The 17,503-nt window shown below is 42.9% G+C and overlaps 1 protein-coding gene and 1 non-coding gene across 2 annotated transcripts in view; both read right to left on the bottom strand.

The window, feature by feature from the left end:
* The window catches only part of LOC136874502 (F-box/LRR-repeat protein 16), a 1,254,627-nt gene that overhangs the window by 60,755 nt on the left and 1,176,369 nt on the right, over positions 1 to 17,503 (bottom strand). The gene's annotated exons all lie outside the window — the stretch shown is intronic.
* Positions 11,864 to 11,936, bottom strand: TRNAQ-UUG (transfer RNA glutamine (anticodon UUG)). Its single transcript has one exon. It is a non-coding gene; the product is annotated as a tRNA-Gln (tRNA).

The raw sequence follows: 17,503 nt of genomic DNA, 5'->3' as shown, positions 1-17,503 counted from the left end.
GATTACAATTGAGGAGCTAACTGACGGTGAGATAGCGGCCCCGGTCTAGAAAGCCAAGAATAACAGCCGAGAGGATTCGTCGTGCTGACCACACGACACCTCGTAATCTGCAGGTCTTCGGGCTGAGCAGCGGTCGCTTGGTAGGCGATGGCCCTTCGAAGCTCTTACGCCATGGGGTTTGATATTTTGGAAATACTGGGGGGGGGGGAAGGAGAGGTCAGAAATAGAACTTCGCCAAGGTCAGTCGGTCTGCATCAGAATACTTAGTTTACACGCTTCAAACAAAAGTTCAGGTTTTAAATGAGATTATTAGCCACATTTAAGTTCGTTTAAGGTGCCAGTGAAAACTGTTTCACGCGCCATACGTAGACGACATCTGCAATAATACGTCAGAAATCAGACATATTAATACCTATCGTGTATCATCTAGCCACTCCAGTTTTGTATAAGGCGAGTTGCGTCAATTACAGGGTTTCTAAAAGGCATTTTCTCCTAATGTTTATGAAAATCTTGTTCTAGAGTTGTCGTGCAGGCTATAAGATACAGTACTTGTTAGTCGTTCAATATGTTTTCATTCTAACTTACTGTATATGGAGTACGCACGATGCCAAGACAAAGGATGTGGGCCAAGGCCGTAATATTTCACCCTTGTTGTTTGTAGTTTAGATACATTATTTACTGTAAGGTAGAAAATTTAAGGTGGTATTCTGCTAGACGAAAAGGAGATAATAGAGATAATAATAATAATAATAATAATAATAATAATAATAATAATAATAATAACAATAGCAATATTGCAAATCTAGTCTTGCGGAGGAAGTTAGATCATCCAAAGAGGAGTGTAGACCAAATTGTGAAAGATATGACAGTCTACAATTAATATCCACGCAATGTATGTATGTATGTATGTATGTATGTATGTATGTATGTATGTATGTATGTATGTATGTATGTATGTATGTATGTATGTATGTACTTTCATTTCATATTACGCCGAATTTCAAATGTTCGCATTCTTCAAAATAAAGTGGAAAGTGGAACTTTAACGATACTGTAGTTACTCAATTTCTACCAATGTAAAACACACCATCACAAACTTTTTTTCAATGTATAGGAAACAGTTTCTTGCATACTTATCAAATTGCTACAGTGCATCATATAGGGGAGTCAATAGATCTATTAACTGATTCTTAAACGATATCTGTTCTTCCATGGATGATGTCGGTGTTGAAATGATGGGACCTGAACTGACCATACTGCTTCAGTGATGGTTCCAGAACTGAGCTCAATGTGTTCATCTTAATATTATTTAAAGAAAAATAAATTCAACATTAGTATGAAATAGAATGTTGTATGTTACAGGGGCGAAAATATTTCACGTATTTGTTTCGAAATTTCGGGTAAACATCTCAACTTACAGGTGAAATCTCACTTTCAACCTGTGTAACGTAAATAAAGATAATGAAAACTGGGATTTCACACTATCTGAAGCTGTAAACTAAACAGTCACCCACCAGGGAGCCCTGTAAGCTATGGAGTGTCCGACACGGCCGGGAATCAAACCCGGGACCCTCTGGATCAAAGGCCAGCACGCTAACCGTTTAGCAATGGAGCCGGACTCCCAGCAGACTGATCAACCACGAGTCCACGTTCTGGTAAAACAAGAAAGTCTGTACCACCCGGGTGACGAAAACTGGGAAGAAAATAAAAGAACTAGGGCTGGCAGACTTCCAAAACAAACAGGCTGTGGGACAGATTCTGTAGAAAGTCCGAGATATTCAGGAAAGACCTCTGAAGAAGAAAGGATCCCCTGGTCGGAGGAAAGAAAGGAGCTACACCGGAAGAAGATGCGACGATATTGAGAAAAGATCAAAGCCCAACAGTTAATCAAGCGTGGTCTCAAGAATAGCCATTCAGAAGAAGGGGAAGAAGAAGAAATGAATGGTTCCCCGTATTAATGTATAGGCCTATTCAAAAGAATGTTTCATATTCTGTGAGTTAGACTGAAAACACACACGTGTAACTCAATAAACTGTACGCGAGCTTCTTGGAAGCAGGTGTCGACTCGTCTGAGTACAAATGGGTCAGTAGGTAAATTTAAAGACGGCATAATTTTGAGTAGCACGTGCGCGGTCTAATTGATGCACCTCTATTTCAAGACGCTCAATGTTCCGTATCTTTACTTCGGTTGCTCATAGTTCCACTTCCGTCAAATGTCGTAGGCATAACGAAGCGTTGAAAATAAATTTCACCAGGCATAACTTCCTCTTACGTCGATATTATTTTTACTCACATTCCTTGGCATTTCGTAAATATCGCCTGAGAACTAGAGGTCTTGATGACGTACACTACCCACTTACGGATATATAACACAGTAAAAATAATTTTCAACGCATGGCTTAAAATAAATGTTTCCACTAATGTGTTTCGGAGAACAATGAACTCCATTGAAGAGATGTTGATAAAGGTGATTTTAGCCTCAAGGAAAAATACGTCTTGACAATTCCACTACCCCAAGGGTGTTCCTTGAATATCAATGCGGTCAGATTCCATGAGAGCCCTGAAAATGGTTTTCCGTGGTTTCCCATTTTCACACCAGGCAAATGCTGGGGCTGTAATTAAGGCCACGGCCGCTTTCTTCCCATTCCTAGGCCTTCCCTGTCCCATCGTCGCCATAAGACCTATCTGTGTCGGTACGACGTAAAGCAACTAGCAAAAAAAAAAAAAAAAAAAAAAAGATTCCATGAGTAGACGTGAAACACTTCTGATAGTAGTTCTACAAGTATCTTAAGGAATACCTACCTCTTCAGGGTAAAATTCAGGCTTTCAGGTGTTTTATAAATATCTGTTACAATTATCCTTTATATTTCCTTCTTCTTGTTCCTAGCCTTTTCAATTTGATGTCGGCACTACATGTGGCTTACGTCCAATTTTACGGTTGGATGCTCTTCCTGACAAAAGGTAAACTCGTGACCTCATCGCGAGGTGGTGCAACTCTTTCCAGACACGCCCCCCCAAAAGTGAGCTACATGTACCATTTCAAGCACATACCAGCCCTCCGGCCATTCTTAAATTTCTGGCAGTACCGGGAATCCAACCCGGACCTCGGAGGACGGAACTAATAAGACTAACTGTTACGCTACGGAGGTAGACACAAACCCTATGAAAGGGATGTATTCACTGTTGCATGTGGTGGTTGGTAGTGTGATGAAAAGCAAGCTTGTAGTTTCACTTCACTATTGATATCGTGATCAGGGGCTGTCTAGCTGATACAGTAAAGTTATGCTTGGTTCACCCAGAAGAACGTGGGTTTGATTCCAGGTAAGGGTCTAAAAATCCGAGCGAGGTGGCTGTGCGGTTGGAGTCGCGTAGCTATGAGCTTGCATTCGGAAGACAGTAGGTTCGGATTCCCACCGTCGGCAACCCTGAATATGGTCTTCCGTTGTTTCCCATTTTCACACCACTCATGCTGGGACTGTTCCTTAATGAAGGCCACGGTTGCTACCTTCCCAGTCCTAGCCCTTTCCCGTCCTTAAGTTGCCGAAAACTTTCAGAGTGTTAGTGTGACCTTTAAAAAAATGCTATTTGTCGGGGCGTCGACCCATGTGGATCTTTTGGCCCTACTGGCTCCATATTATATGAACCTGCGTGTAATTGGAATGGCGGTAGTGTGGAATGTTGTGTGTGAGGAAAAGAAGATTAATGACGTCACAAACACCCAGTCCTCAGGCGAGGGATATCAGGCATTACAATTAAAAACCCCCTGACCTGGCCGGGAATCGAACTCGAGGCCGCCGGGTGACAGACAGACGCGTTTCCCCCTACACCGCGGGGCCGGACTAGTGTGACCTTAAACCGATAGAGAGAAAAATTGAAAAAATGGAAAAACGAGATTTCCACTTCCGGAGCGGCACACGGCCCTGAGGTTCACTCACTTCGCACCAAAAATGAGTGCCAGGTTAATTCCTAGAGTAAAAGGCCCTCGGCATAGAGCTAACCGCTTAGTGCCGTGATTACGGATGTTGGAAGCCTTTACCTTCCATTTCTCCAAAGGCCTCCATGGCCTGATCGGAGAGGACTTTACATTGTTAAATGCTTTTTTTTAATTGACATTGCTACGGGAGCTCCAGTTATACGTGGAATTCGAATCATAGGGACATGACTTTCCACGTCAACATCTCACATGCACAGGCCGGGGATCGAAGAAGAAGTGGCGTATATTAAGACGAACACAAATAGTCCCAGAACCGGGTGCAGATAAAATCTCCGACCCCCAGGTGGCTCACTGTCAGCCTTCCAATTGGGAGTTAAGCTCTCTGCGAAAAGTAAAGAATTTCACCTTGTTTTCTTGATACGACAAAGAGCCTCCATGGGTTACGCGGCAGCGCGCCGGCCTGTCACCGCTGGGTACTGAGGTTCAAATCCCGGTAACTCCATGTCAGATTTTGTTCTGGACAAAGCGGAGGCGGGACAGGCTTTTCTCCGGGTACTCCGGTTTTCCCTGTCATATTTCATTCCAGCAACACTCTCCAATATCATTTCATCTCTCATTAATTAACCATTACCGCAAAGGAGTGCGACAGGCTTCGGCAGCCAGCACAATTCCTATCCTCGCCGCTAGATGGGGGCTTCATTTATTCCATTCCTGACCCAGTTGATTGACTGGAAACAGGCTGTGGGTTTTCATTTACTTGATACGACAAAATCTCAATACGTTATTAATCATGTCTTTATTGGAATATTATTTTATCTGTTATGTTACCTATTGAATATTAAGGTTATAGAACAAAAATGATGTATTCTCGAAGAAATATTTAGATAACTTGATACCGTATTTAGAAAAATCCAGTTCGTAGGATTAATGTTTTACTCAAAGATGCATATCAGTAAAGAAAATGTGAGCAGAAACCCAAACTATTTTACTGAACCGATGTTCTGTGTCTGCTATTAACATGTGAGGAGCTGTTCATCGGGAGTGAGTCTGTCAGGCAACTGCGCGGAATTCAGTGAGGCTTGCTACACAAACTCTTCTTTGGCCAGAGCGAGGGCTCATCCCTCTAGGTGGCCTGCCCCATCCCTTCTGGAACAACACTGTGCTGTAAGAAGCAGTGTAGAAAACAAACATTGGACGTGTCGGTGCGTAATGTACTCGACTTCGATCGTGAGTATAAACTGTCGATTGCAAAAGTCAAAAGTGAGTGAACTTGTAACTAACTGTAAACAGTTCAATAAATTTAGTGGGCAGTCAAACACGCTTCATCTCTGCGTAGTGATTTATAGACTCGACAACCACCCGTTACAGTATGTTTCGAAATTGTGTGGTGTCTTCCGAATAGATAACTTTTCCAGTTGTCATTTTGAAAATGATGCAGAACATGTGCTAATTGATTCATGCTTTATAAAGAACTGTAATGAGTAAGCTCGGATTGAATCATGTCGACATTATGCCTCCGTGAAGAACACGATAAGGACTTCTTTAACAAAAGTACCGTGTAATATTTCGTTATATTTATTTGACTGGCTTAATTTATTTTCTACCGAGCTCGATAGATGCAGTCACTTAAGTGCGGCCAGTATCCAGTAATCGGGAGATAGTGGGTTCGAACCCCACTGTCCGCAGCCCTGAAGATGGTTTTCCGTGGTTTCCCATTTCCACACCAGGCAAATGCTGGGGCTGTACCTTAATTAAGGCCACGGCCGCTTCCTTCCTTTTCCTAGGCCTTTCCTATCCCATTGTCGCCATAAGACCTATCTATGTCGGTGCGACGTAGAGCAAAAAAAGAAAAAGAAAATAAATTTTCTTACTGGAGAAAACTAAGTCAGTCATCCGGTTTTGTGTAACGAAAATGACCAGTTCTGAGCTTATTTGAAGTAGTTGTTTATTTAACATGTTGGAAACATAACATGTAACATCAAAGATATTAAAATACGAGGTAAAATAAATCGAAAAATTGGCACTACAAGCATATAATTTCTAGAAAGTAGGAAATATCACATCACATTGGCCTACCTTAAAAAAAAACAATTTAAATGTAGTGTGACCAGTATTTAGCTAATTCGCACGCTTCGTTGGTGGCATCAACCAGGTTCTGAGGAGAACATGTAGCTGGGCAGAACTTGCAGAAAAGGAGATGGTTCGTGGTCTGCTTTTCACCGCATTCGCATAGTGTGGGGTCGCATGTGAATCCCCACTTTCTCGTGTTGGTCTTTGATCTGCCAAGTCCAGTGCGGATCCTGTTGAGTGCCTTCCGTATTGACCAGCTTTCCTCATGACCTGAAGGGAGGCTGTGAGGTAGCTGTCTCTAGAACGCCGTGAATTTATTCCAAATTTTGAAGGTGGTTCATTGTGGCTGTCTGTCTTTTTCTTGACTGAAGCCTTCGAATTGCTGGTTGATATTCATATACGGTATAGGTCCTCAAGTTCTCTATACTGTTAATAATAAGAGTTGGCGTCTGACATTTCTTAGAGGGAGGTCCGTTTACTGCCTGCCGAGGCGGGATAAAGGGAGTGGCTGTGTGGTTGCATTTTTTTTTTTCGGGGGGCCCCCGAAGCCCGCTCCCCCCGCGTGACCATCGACTCAATCTACATGGCCTCCGACATGCTATTATTTCTAAGAAGAAGAAAGAGATAGCAGGGAGGAGTGGGAGGTGATACAAGGAGTATCTGCCGGTTTCCGAGTCAGACTCGCTACCACGGCAAGAGTTTGTGTTAGGTATATGGTGTTGAAGTATGGTATTGAAGGGTCAGGGAAAAACCACATAGGCAGAAAGAAGAAAGAGCCTACATGTAAAACCTGACATCTTGTGATAGCACATGCAAGGATGTGGGCTGGATAAAGTCCAGAGGTTGTGTTAGTTAGGAATAGGTGTCATGCAATCATAACCATTTCCTTGCAATTTTTGTTATTATGGGGATCAGTCCTTCTTGGCTTTGGGCCACAGGTTCGTCCCATTGTCCAGCAGCCAGCAGTCCCTGGTGCCAAGTCTCCTTTTGCAGAGGGGGGAATTAGAGCCAAGCCTTGGATGCAAGGGGCTATCTTCTTCCTCCTGTCGATGTCCTTCTATGCGGTGTTGTTGAAACACCCTTGTCACTGCAGATCTAAAACTAACTAAGGTTATTATTAACATGTATATACAAGTTCGCATTGGAGTGCCGGCTGTTTGCCTGCTCTCGTGTCCAGCGTTCAACCTAGATAGGAGTGAGATAACTTATTAAACTTATTAAACTGTTTATAGGGCGCGGGCGGTGTTCCGCTCCCATGTCTCTGTCGGGGGGCGGGTGGATTGATACGTCCTTGGCCGTCTGGCTGCGTTGCAACTTCAGGGCAGCTCGTCTTGCTGGGAGTTGCCAAACCTGTCACTGTCACTGATAAGAACCTGATTGTTTATATAAGAGTGATCGCAAATGGGACGACACCGCCTGGCCAGGTAGTCTACACCAGATCACAGCGGTCAGAATGAAGGAGGGAACAAGTGAGCCGGAAGCGAGGGGTAAGAGTATGTAGAAAGGAATGCTGGAATGTGGCAACATCGTGAAATGGCACGTGCAGTGCTCCTCCCTCCAACCTTACCTGTCAGACGCCAACTTTAGTTAAGTCTAGTATAGTCTGACTGCAAACTCACTACGTATATCTGGAGGTGAGATACCTGCTAGACAGTACACGAAGTACTTAAAATGGTGTTTTTGTTTGTGAAAACTTCTCGTTTTTGCTGGCATTAAAGAGCATAATTCTATCCATTTTCAAACTGTGCAAGGTCAATAATTATGAGTTTGAGCGTATCATTAATTAGAATGTTAATCTTGCAGTATTTCTTGAAATATTTTCTTTCCTGTGAATTGTTTGTTGTAGCCTAGTCTTGTTGTTGTTGTTGCTGCTGTTGTAAGTCATGGCGTAAAATTTTAAAAAAAGTTCGTGTGAATTTGTATATGACGGTGTTGTAATTTAAGCTAGTAGTAGGCTCAACCTGTATAGTAAGCCGTAGTGTTAAGCACTAGAAATACTTAAGTTGTGTGTGAATTTATACATGATGATGCTAAATTTATAATGTTAAACTAGTACTGTAGTATTTCCTGTAATATTTTCTTTCCCCGGAAATGCTTTTTTTACTCTTGTTGCAGCCTAATTGTTTTTGTTGTTGTTGAGTAATTATGTTTTTACTTTATTATCACACCACTGTCAGTGATCATTGCCAGCAGGATATTTGCCAGTTGCGATGTATTTGTTAATAATAAAATCAATCGATGCTGTAAGTCAATCTACGGTTTATTGAAACTCTTCGTAGAACTTCAAGAAGTAAAATGACCGAGCTCGATAGCTGCAGTCGCTTAAGTGCGGCCAGTATCCAGTATTCGGGTGATAGTAGGTTCGAACCCCACTGTCGGCAGCACTGAAAATGGTTTTCCGTGGTTTCCCATTTTCACACCAGGCAAATGCTGTACCTTAATTAAGGCCACGGCCGCTTCCTTCCCACTCCTAGCCCCTTCCTGTCCCATCGTCGCCATAAGACCTATCTGTGTCGGTGCGGCGTAAAGCAACTAGCAAAAAAAAAAAAAAAAAAGAAGATAGTGGGTTCGAACCCCCACTGTCGGCAGTCATGAAGACGATTTTCCGTGGTTTCCGATTTTCACACCAGGCAAATTCTGGGACTGTACCTTAACTGAGGTGAAGGAACTTGTAAAAAAAAAAAAAAAAAAAAAAAACAAAACAAGTAAAATGGTTATTTCATAGGAACGAGATTATCTAAAAACAATTAATTCATGGTAAATCTTATATAAACCTTATCAATCCACGAATACCCTTCTAGTATTAATTCATTTATTCAGTGGATAGATTAATGTTATTTAATATTATTTTTATATAGCTTAGACATTTCCGTTGTTTTTTCTTGATCAACAACAATATTACCCATCCTCCACGCTAAGACGTCGAAGGTTTTCGGTGACGCAAAGACGAGAATGGCCTAGGATTCGAAGGGTAGCGGCCATGGTTTTAATCAAAAGGCCATCCCCAGAATTTGTCTTGTGTGGAACTGGAAAACCAAAGAAAATCTTCAGAGATGTCTATGTTGGAATTCGAACCCACCATGTCCGGAATGCAAGCTCACAGCTATGCGGCCCAAACCATGTGGCCAACTCACTTGGTGATATTAATAATTAGCACTTTCGTTTGGAATGAACAACCCAAAGCTGGACTCGAACCCAAAACCTTGAGATTAAGAGTTTGAGCTTGCTGGGCTACCACTAAAGAATTTTTTCTGGTGTGAATGAAGAAAAACATTTCTAAATTGTATTCCCAAATCATCGGACATGACTTAAAATAATGAACTTCAATTGTGACTCCTGTAATATAATTCATCAGTTAATTAGAAGTTCATCCTCCTGGTGTCCAACACCAATTTCATATGTTTTGTTCGGTCACAGTTTCTTATTTGAGTATAATAATATTCCCACCTCTGTACACCCTGAAAAACATTTACTTGCATTACCAGATGATAAACTAGTTCGAACCTACTAATTCATGCCCGTAATGGATGCTGTTCCTTTTCATGAACTGGGATAATTTTGAATTGTTCAGACCACTTCAGTTTCTTCATGTGAAAGAGAAGAGAAACAATGCTCTCCCTCAGACAATACTGGACTGGAAGAGATTACGTGTGTACTGGATATAATCCGTTTCCAGATAATTTCGCTCACCCACAGCAAGCCCTCGGTGTATTCTAATTAATCAAACAAGACTACGAGTGCCTTTTAATGCTGAGGCATTTCAGCGTGCCTCGATTCACAAAGAGGTGTCTTTGTCTACATCATGTCGACATGATTCTTGACGTTTCTGGTTCATTTCCTCTCAAATAACGCCAATGAGTTTCACATTTATTGTACAAGAAATTCAACATCTAGAAAGAATTGAATTTATATGCAAGGTGAAAAGGGGAAAAATACTCAGACATCATTAAGTATGCAGACATATGTTCGCTGGTCGAAAATAAGCAAAATATATACTAAATTATAGGTCATTTACATAATCAATACGATTCTCTAAATGCAGATTTATATTCTATCCTCTCAAATGTCAATAACGGCATTATCATCATTTTTCTATTATTATTATTATTATTATTATTATTATTATTATTATTATTATTATTATTATTATTATTATTATTATTATTATTATTAAGCCGTTTAATAATCCATGTACGAATGTACATATTATTTCACATCATGCAACAGCAGCCTATTGGTTAAATATTATTTTCACTATAATTAGGGTAATTACATTTCCTAAGGGTACGCTAAATAATTGAGACACAGACCTTATTACATAAGGAAGTGGAAACAATGAGGGAGTCTGTGGTGGAGTTTGGGAGTTATATGGACTGAAAATATAATATCCGATATTCTAATTAATTAGCCTACTTAATTAAGGCCACGGCCGCTTCCTTCCCATTCCTAGGAGTTTCCTGTCCCATCGACGCCATAAGATCTATCTGTGTCGGTGCGACGTAAAAGAAATAGAAAAAATATGGTACAGCCCCAGCATTTGCCTGGTGTGAAAATGGGAAACCACGGAAAACCATTTTCAGCGCTGCTGACAGTGGTGTACCTTAATTAAGGCCACGGACGCTTCCTTCCCACTCCCAGCCTTTTCCTATCCCATCGTTGCCATAAGACCTATCTGTGTCGGTGCGACGTAAAGCCACTTGCAAAAAAGAGGAATAATAATAATCATCATCATCATCATCATCATCTGTTTACCCTCCAGGTTCGGTTTTTCCCTCGGACTTAGCGAGGGATCCCACCTCTACCGCCTCAAGGGCAGTGTCCTGGAGCTTCAGACTCTTGGTCGGGGGATACAACTGGGGAGTATGACCAGTAACTCGCCCAGGCGGCCTCACCTGCTATGCTGAACAGGGGCCTTGTGGAGGGATGGGAAGATTGGAAGGGATAGGCAAGGAAGAGGGAAGGAAGCGGCCGTGGCCTTAAGTTAGGTACCATCCCGGCATTCGCCTGGAGGAGAAGTGGGAAACCACGGAAAACCACTTCCAGGATGGCTGAGGTGGGAATCGAACCCACCTCTACTCAGTTGACCTCCCGAGGCTGAGTGGACCCCGTTCCAGCCCTCGTACCACTTTTCAAATTTCGTGGCAGAGCCGGGAATCGAACCCGGACCTCCGGGGGTGGCAGCTAATCACGCTAACCACTACACCACAGAGGCGGCTATAATAATAATAATAATAATAATAATAATAATAATAATAATAATAATAATAATAATAATAATAATATAAATTTGTGTCCCAATTTTTTTCAGGCACAATTTCTAGCAGTATTGGGAATCGAACCCAGACTCTCGAGGATGGTAGCTAATAGCACAAACCGTTACACCACAGGAGTGGTAATACTAATAATAATAATAATAATAATAATAATAATAATAATAATAATAATAATAATAAATAATCTATGCCCTGTCCGTGTGTGTGAAGACATTTTAATTTGACGCCAATGAGGCTACTTGCACTTCAATTTTGATGGTCCGCTTTACACTACCAAGAAAGTAGAGGGTGGCGTATCGCTGAGTTTTAATTTAAAGTATTTTGCTGAGTTAACTGTGAATATATTTTCAGAGTCTTTGTATGTGTAAAGTATCATACCACATTGGAGGGTCCAATGAAAATGAAATGGCGTATGGCTTTTAGTGCCGGGAGTGTCTGAGGACAAGTTCGGCTCGCCAAGTGCAGGTCTTTTGATTTGACACCCGTAGGCGACCTGCGCGTCGTGATGAGGGTGAAATGACGATGAAGACGACACATACACCCAGCCCCCGTGCCAGCGAAATTAACCAAGTAAGGTTAAAATTCCCGACCCCACCGGGAATCGAACCCGGGACCTCTGTCACCAAAGGCCAGCACGCTTACCATTTAGCCATGGAGCCGGACGGAGGGTCCAATGAAAATATACGACCCTTCAAAATCCGAGTGTATCTCTTCCGGATTTGTAACTCGTAAACATGGGATATTGGCAGGTTCGATCCTGGCTCAGCCCGGTGGTATTTTAAGGTGCACAAATACGTCAGCCTCATGTCAATAGATTTACTGGCACGTAAAAGAAGTCCAGCAGGACTAAATTCCGGAACCTCGGCGTCTCCGAAAACCGTAAAAGTAGTTAGTGGAGCGTTAAGCCATTACTGTAACATTATTATTGATCATGGAATATGCAGATCAACACTACAACAGATTTACGTAACGAACATTCGTTTTCTGAGGTGATTTATTTTTACAGTTTAATTACGCACAGTTCTAGTAATAAGTAATACGCGTAGGTCCTTCACGTGGAAGGACACGAATTTGAACTGTACTCCCTCCTTCAATAATCTTAGTATCGTAACAACTGATGTGGTTGCCGACTTATAGCTGTCTTTATAATAAGGATAAATATTTGTGCTCAAAACCCCGTGCGCTTGTTTTAGGCCTTACCTAGCCATGGAACAGAGGAAAGTAACACAAAAGAACGCTAACATTTGGAAGATAAGACGGCGTCTCCGGAAACCATGTAAAATGCTGTTAGTAGGTCGCAAAATAAGTAACATTATTATTGGGAGATAAACCTCTCTCCCTTAACCAAAATAAAGAGGGGAAAATATCAACCGCAAGAAAAGGGCATGTAGACATGCTACTATGTCCAAATGCTGTGGGCTTCCCGAGTTCTTTTGTGCTCTCCACGGCATGGAGTCCACAAGTTGCTGAAATAGTCCTCTTCCTGGGCGAGATCTTCTTAGGCCCCGAGAACTTTATCCCATCGTTCTTCAATGGATCGTCTCTTTAATATCTCTATCGCGTTCAGACTGAGTCCCCTCGCAGGCCGTGATGCCTGAACAATATCAGATTGATCTGCTGGATGGTTAACCTGCTGGAAAACGAATCGTTGGCGATTATGTTTTGGGCTGAAATGAAGTTATACGTTCTCCAAAATATCGATATATTTACTAGCGGTTAACTCGCCAAGGATGCGCTCCAACACGCCGGTGGCATCGTAGACACACCAGGAGACGCTAAAGCGTCCCGACCTTTGACGTTGGTTCTCAATAGCGGCGATTGGGGCGGGAGCAAGGGGGCAGCTGTTGTGCCCCACATTGTGGAGAAAACATTTTTATTCCATTTTATCCGGCTGAAACTAGGAATTATATGAATTATTAAAAGCAGAGATTTGTACAAGAGATTTGTCTTTTAAGCTAACTGGCAAATGTACCCGTGCTTCGCTACGGTATTCCACATTGTATACGTATATCGAAGTAAATTACTGTACACTCAATTAATAAGAGTTTTTTTAAATTGCATGTCTCTTAGCGTTATGTGAGAAAGAGCATGGGGAGGTCCCCAATGTAATGTGCGAGTTGCAGAGTTCTGATGATAACAGCAGGCTTACTTGCCTCCTGCCATTCACAATCGAGTTGGGAAGTTTTCATTATAATAGAAGGTCCCCTTGCCTACTGTGCGTCACAATCGATTCGGAGAGTTTTGAAGAAAACTGCATGCTCCCTTGCCTTCTGCCAGTCAAATCGAGAAGGGAATTATTCATTACAATGGTAGGCCCTCGTTACTAACGCCAGTTACACAGGAGTTGGAGAAGAACCCCATTCCTACTGCCAGTCAAAATCGATGTGGGAAGTATTGATTATAATAACAGACGCCCTTCTGCTGACAGTCACTATCGAATTGTAAAGTATAAATTTAATGGTGGACACATCCTTTCCAGATAACTACAAATGGACTTCAATGAATATACATAGATCAACATACGAAAGTTTATGCCTGTTTACGGTATTGCAGACCTTCATTTACATATTAACTGCTGCTAAAGGGTGCGTTATATCGACACCCCAATTTCACTTCTTTTCAAGTACAAAAAGTACGTGTTTATTTACTTTTAAAGGAGATTTCAAAATACTAATTTTCATATCTGTAACATCTTCAGGTTTTGAGATGTAAGTATCCTTATAAAAGGTATTCAAACTGTTTTTCAGTTCCTTTTACCGCCCCCCGCCTTAAGTGGTTTTCCCGGAGTCAAAAACGTGTTTCTTTATCTTTATCTTTAAACATAATAATACGGCACCAATTTTCACGTCTGTAACATGTTACATTTTTTATATATAGGGTCTACTGTTGAAATGCTCATTTTAAAAATGCATCCCCTTTTTCACTTACCCTTACGTGGATTTTCCGAAAAAATGCGTGTTTCTTTACTTTTACGGGAGATCCATTCTATTTCCTATATTTTCTTTAATTATTAATACATTTTTAGCGGAAATGCGCCCCAAATGTCGCTCGTCACGGCTAACTGATTTGTATAGACCCACAGCAAGTAGTGGACACTTTGCATGTGCTGTAAGGAAGGGTAGTAGGAGTATATATTTTTTGCCACCGGGCGAGTTGGCCGTGCGGTTAGGGGCACGCAGCTGTGAGCTTAAAATATTCAAAACAATCAGTTCGTGAGGTAGAAGTAGAACGATAATCAAGCTCTAAGTCAATCTACTGTTTATTGTAACTCTTTGTACAGCTTCAAGAAGTAAAATGACCGAGCTCGATGGCTGCAGTCGCTTAAGTGCGACCAGTATCCAGTATTTGAGAGATAGTGGGTTCGAACCTCACTGTCGGTGGCCCTGAAGATGGTTTTCCGTGGTTTCCCACTTTCACACCAGACAGATGCTAGGGCTGTACCTTAATTAAGGTCACGGTTCTTCCTTCGCATTCCTAGGCATTTCCTATCCCATCGTCGCCATAAGACTTACCTGTGTCGGTGCGACGTAAAACAAATAGAAAAAAAAATGCCAAGGTCATGGATGGACACTTGATGTACGATTCACTCGCTTGTCGCGTGTATTCATAGGTCTGGCAGTCTCTTTAGTGTCTGTTAGTTTCTTAGTGTGTAGTCAAATGCTAAACAATTTTAATTGTATAATGACGCCGTTCTTCTTCTTCTTCTTCATCTGTTTACCCTCCAGGGTCGGTTTTTCCCTCGGACTCAGCGAGGGATCCCACCTCTACCGCCTCAAGAACAGTGTCCTGGAGCTTCAGACTCTGGGTCAGGGGATACAACTGGGGGAATGACCAGCACCTCGCCGAGGCGGCCTCACTTGCTATGCTGAACGGGGCCTTGCGGGGGATGGGAAGATTGGAAAGGATAGACGAGGAAGAGGGAAGGAAGCGGCCGTGGCCTTAAGTTAGGTACCATTCCGGCATTTGCCTGGAGGAGAAGTGGAAAACCACTTCCAGGATGGCTGAGGTGAGAATCGAACCAACCTCTACTCATTTGACCTCCCGAGGCTGAGTGGACCCCGTTCCAGCCCTCGTACCACTTTTCAAATTTCGTGGCAGAGCCGGGAATCGAACCCGGGCCTCCGGGAGTGGGAGCTAATCATACTAACCGCTACACCACAGAGGCGGACCGCCGTATTTCTATTTAATTTTAATACATGTGTAATATTGTTAAAAGTTTTATTGTATAGTCATCATCATCATCATCTGTTTACCCTCCAGGTTCGGCTTTTCCCCTCGGACTCAGCGAGGGATCTCACCTCTACCGCCTCAAGGGCAGAGTCCTGCAGCTTCAGACTCTTGGTCGGGGATACAACTGGGGAGTATGACTAGTACCTCGCCCAGGCGGCCTCACCTGCTATGCTGAACAGGGGCCTTGTGGAGGGATGGGAAGATTGGAAGGGATAGGCAAGGAAGAGGGAAGGAAGCCACCGTGGCCTTAAGTTAGGTACCATCCCAGCATTCGCCTGGAGGAGAAGTGGGAAACCACGAAAAACCACTTCGAGGATGGCTGAGGTGGGAATCGAACCCACCTCTACTCAGTTGACCTCCCGAGGCTGAGTGGACCCCGTTCCAGCCCTCGTACCACTTTTCAAATTTTCGTGGCAGAGCCGGGAATCGAACCCGGGCCTCCGGGGGTGGCAGCTAATCACGCTAACCACTACACCACAGAGGCGGACTTTATTGTATAGTACGGAATCAAAATCTAAAAAAATCTATTATTACCGCACTGAAGTTGGTAAACTATCAACCTTTACTCCTCTTTTGAAATGAGCTCAAAGAGCATAAAGAACTTACCATCTTGTAGATTTTTCCACTTTCGATATGTATTCCGCTCCTCCTCCACCCCCCACCTCCCCGCTATATGCCATAAACGCGGGTACTTCTTGTTGTCTGTACATTTTGCTCCCTCCTCCGTCCCCCTTCCCCCGACCCCCAGCCCCGTCCCCCCTCCCCCACTTCTAATTCTCAATCGACGCTACTGCCGGTTCATACAGATTGACTCATATCTGGTACCAGGATCATGATACATTCTTACAGGACCCCGAAAGTCAGTTGAGATGCATGTTTCGACGGAGATGATGACGCTTCCCAAATATACTTTATCGTAACCAATGACTAGAGGTATTACGGTTCACAGCATGCTCCTCTGTCATGACCTTCCCAGTGGACCTCCGACTACGAGGATTACGACTCCTCAAACGGTTGATTCCTCTGCGGATCAGTGGTAGATTGTCGGCCTAAGAATCCCAAGATCAGGGTTCGAAACCGGCAGAGATAGTCGGGCTTCTGAAGAGCGGAAAGAAGGTCGAATCGTCGCTTTAAGTCTCGCGATGCTGGTATATAAAAGATCTTTGATAATACGAGTACATTTGGTGTTTATTCGAAGAAATTAACTAAAAACTCAACTGGTAGAGTAAAGCGGAACGACGAAATTGACGCACAGACGGTAACTGAAGCCATACGATTATTATTATTATTATTATTATTATTATTATTATTATTATTATTATTATTATTATTATTCTTATTTCTATCTTAGTCGATTTACCCTCCAGGGTCGGTTTTTCCCTCGGACTCAGCGAGGGATCTCACCTCTACCAACTCAAGGGCAGTGTCCTGGAGCGCCAGACTTTGGGTCGGGGGATGCAACTGGGGAGAATGCCCGGGCGGCCTCTCCTGCTCTGCTGAACAGTGACCTTATGGAGGGATGGGGAAATTAGAAAGGACAGGCAAGGAAGAGGGAAGGAAACGGCCGTGGCCCTAAGTTAGGTACCATCCCGGCATTTGCCTCGAGGAGAAGTGGGAAACCACAGAAAACCACTTCGAGGATGGCTGAGGTGGGAATCGAACCCACCTCTACTCAGTTGGCCTCCCGAGACTGAGTGGACCCCGTTCCAGCCCTCATACCACTTTTCAAATTTCGTGGCAGATCCGAGAATCGAACCCGGTTGGTAGCTAATCACACTAACCACTATACCAAGGATGCGGACATTAATTTTGTAGCTGTCTGCATGATCAATAAGCCAAAATATTTTAAAAAAATTTAAAAGTAGAGACAATACGAGGACGTTCGATCCTTCTCTCTCGGGGTTCAGGAGCGAGCACGTTACCAAAGAACCAACTAGGCACTTCCAATGAAGCCATATGTTTATTACTTGTGCCAATGCCTTCCTCTCAAACTAGG

Source organism: Anabrus simplex, chromosome 5, assembly GCF_040414725.1.
Source record: "Anabrus simplex isolate iqAnaSimp1 chromosome 5, ASM4041472v1, whole genome shotgun sequence".
NCBI classification, from domain to species: Eukaryota; Metazoa; Arthropoda; class Insecta; order Orthoptera; family Tettigoniidae; genus Anabrus; species Anabrus simplex.
This window is presented reverse-complemented; position numbering and strand designations above follow the sequence as displayed.